Source organism: Microchirus variegatus, assembly GCF_963457635.1.
Source record: "Microchirus variegatus genome assembly, chromosome: 4".
NCBI classification, from domain to species: domain Eukaryota; kingdom Metazoa; phylum Chordata; class Actinopteri; order Pleuronectiformes; family Soleidae; genus Microchirus; species Microchirus variegatus.
The window spans coordinates 21,079,166-21,082,834 of NC_139805.1; positions in this window are offsets into that span (position 1 = coordinate 21,079,166).

Genomic DNA, 3,669 nt, shown 5'->3' on the forward strand with positions numbered 1-3,669 from the left:
GCATACTATTATATTTTATAAACAAAAAAAAATAATATGTAGCATTGTTCACAAAGCATTCAGGTTTTTTCATGTAACAGTTGAAAAGTAGTTGTTGATTTTTCTCGATTTCTAACGGTTGGTCAAAGTGTGCAAGGTGACGAGGTGGAGGGCGGGGCCTGATATAGAGTAACACAAAAAAAATGATGAATATGGAAGTATTGATATCAACCTCAGTGACATAGGGTATCGATAGGAACGATTAACGAATAAATAAAGTGAATTAAGATGAACAGAAAGTGCTTTAGAGGATTTAAAAATCTTTAAAATGTATATGAACATTAAAAAAAAATAAAAAATCTATTTTTTATTTCTCTTCCTATCTGCTGTTTTCAAAAAACAGCAGCCCTCTGTGGCTTTAGTCAAGTCGTTGACCGCTAACAAATCCATCCAATCATACATTAGCCTCTTCATGAAATATAGTCAACAAATGGAAAGACCATTTTCTTTTTTTTAATCCAGCCGGCCTCATGTCTTACAGACCCCGAATTTGACTCGTTGAGGGTTTGTATTAGTTTGTGTACATATATGTGACAATTGGCAAAGGTTTATGAGGGTGTGTGTGCGTGTGTGTGCATGTGTGTGTACATTTATTTAGAAATCCCATATTTGTTTTTTTTTGTTATTGGTTGTCTTCTCTCAGTGGACCCCATAGTTTCTTAAAGACTAATGCTTGGGCCTCCACTCAATATCATAGTAGGATAAAAAGTTCCAAATTTTTCCCCACTTCAGGCCGATTTAATGTCTATTTATCTCAAGTCCTCATAATAATAATAATAATAATAATATTAATAATAATGACTATTTTTTATTGGCAAAGAGAGGGAGAAGAGGTGAGATGCGTACCCGGCGTCATGAACTAGTGCCTCCACCAGTACATCCATTCACATATCAGGTTAGGCCTTTCACAGTTTTGCTGCTACACACGGGCACTTCAAATAGAGAAAAAAATAAATAAAAATAGTAACGTAAATAAAAGCGGGAGGGGGGAAAAGTGACTTTTCTTTGCATGCAGACGTGTGAAAATACACTGATCTTTTTTCTACTGATGGATTTAACAAAAAAAGAAACTGGTGCTGTGGGAATGAAGGTTAACAACATGCATGAATTTGTGAAGAAAATAAACAATGCTGCTTTTGTTGGTTAGGTTTTATTTGTATTTTTTTTAACTTTTTTTTTTTTTTCATTTTTATCAATGTGAGAACAACAGTGTCCTGCTACTACTAGTATTACGACGCAAAACCAAAACAGATGAAGTTGAAGTGTGGACTCGGCTCGTTTTTTTTTTTGTTTTTTTTCCACTCAGCACTGAACATTCCTGTTGTGTGACGATGAAGACGACGACGAGCAAAGAGCAACTGACTCTCAATCTCTCTCTCTCTCTGTCCTTTAACCCCCCTGTGACTCTCAAGGACACAAAGACAAACCTATAAGAACTGTTAAACACCACCCTGCGCTCCATCGTGCAGCAGCCTGAACACCAACCCCAGGCTTCTTGTGGATGTATTTTCACAGTGGGAACCCAACAGGGCCCCGGCAGGTTTACTGTACTGTCTATATAACCTACTCAAGAGAAGCATCTGTCTGGCATCAGTCTCCGTCTGTCTGTCTGTCTGTCTGATCGAGTGACCACCCTACCACAATTGCACTCCCAGCGATTGCAGTGAGAGATTACCTTTTTTTGGTGAACCTCATCTTTTTTTTTTAAGTGGCCTTACCTTTCACTAAAAAAATGAGACACTTGGGGACAATGGGGACGGGATTTTTTTTTTTACTTTCTGTTTTAACATTGTCAAAGTTGTTGTCACCAGTTTTTTTTTTTTATCACTGAGGACACTGGGTATCTGTTGTTTAGTGCTTTTAGCTGGTGGAGTCTCTATTATGTCAAGGCTTCTGTGCCTTAAAATTGTTGCCCTTGCAGTGATGGTGTCAGATTTTAAGTTTTTTCTTTTTTGTTTAACTGTTCCATACACAACTGAGTATTCGCAGCCATGAGAGTCATAGATGTTCTGAAAGTTGGTTCTCCTCAAATATATCCATATAGTCCCACATCTCTTGTTTTGTTCGTCTCCGTCGTTCAAACCTCATATCCCTCTTAAACTCAGTCCTCCCACCAACAAGCTGCAAAAATCCACAAATCTGTATGACTTTAGTTACCCAAGGACGTTTACACCGCAGTACAAAGACGGCAAACAAAAAAGACAGCCCTAATTCAAAATAAGAAAAAGTCCTGTGAGGACTCCAGACTACATGCACTTGCTGTTTCCTTGGATACAACATTATAAAAGGATAGCATATCCCCTGCCCCGCCCAAATTTTTATTTAATTTCTTTTTTTGTATATGTATAAACTATACTCTGTGTGTGCCTCACTTCTGTGTGAAACTCAAAAAGATGAAACAAAAAAGATGACATAAGCATTACAGAGAGTTTAAAAAAAAAAGAAAAACAACAACAACAGTATGTTGGTGGAATTCTGGTCATGTCATTTAAGTTGCCTGTTATTTCTTGTAGCCAACTATTGAAAATAACAGGATTCAAGAATACAATTTACAATGTTCTAGCTCTAGACCGGTGTAGCACATGTGTGACTGTATTAATTTATGAAACCAAAATGGTAACTGTGAATTATGTATTTCTTTGTGCATTTTTTTTTTTTTTTTTTTTTTAAACGGGGGAGATGGTTGTCGGGACACAGCAGCAGCTGATGTCTGATTAAAAAAAAAAAAAAAAAAATCTTTGTTTTTGGTGGATTATAATGGAAACGAGAATGTGTTTCCGAAAAAGAGAAAAAACGACAAAAAAATGAAGAAAAAAACCCGAAAAAATATATGAATATATTTTTTTTCTTAAGCAATACATTTCAGTGTGACTTGTGATAGAACATTTTTCTTTTTTTAGGTAATAAATAAAAAAACAAAATGATTACATCATGTTGTCTGTGTGAGTATTTATTATGAACCCACTTAATGTTCTTGTGTTAAAGGTCCCCGTATTATGCAAAAATAACTTTTTAATAATTGAAATCCTTATATTTGGAACTCTGGTGGTCCTATTAGTCGGCAAAGTGTGAAAACGACTCATTCATATTTTTGTGGTTCTCCTCAGTCTTAGTACAGGAGATAAAACATGCGATTTTTGACTTCCGCGCTCATTGGGACGTCACAAGACGCTAAATTCCTGGAATTGTTGTCTCATGAAGCTCTGCTTTGTCCGTCAAAACACGTTAGAGTGCTGGCGAGCGCAATAGTATCTGAAAACCGGAAGTCTGCAAAAAGTTCTATTCTTGGCTCCACAGTGCAGCACAGAGTTCTACACAAACTTCCAGCCTCAGAGGATTTATCTGTCCAGTGGATACATGTTATATATGACGGCAATGTGCCTGCTAGAGCCTGCAAATGGTCACTTTTCCAAATGCTAACTGCTGTTAGCTCCCAGTAGCCTCTGTCGCTGATGTCATTTCCTGTCCCTTAAGTTATTATTTCAGGTGATTGAACTGCTGTGGTGCTTCATCCTTATGGTATTTTGACCAAAGCATGTCTTTTATATGCATGTTAGTAAGCACCTAGTTAATGGTGAATATGTGTTCCTTCATATAAAGTGTTACCAACAACACAATGGACCAAAGTGC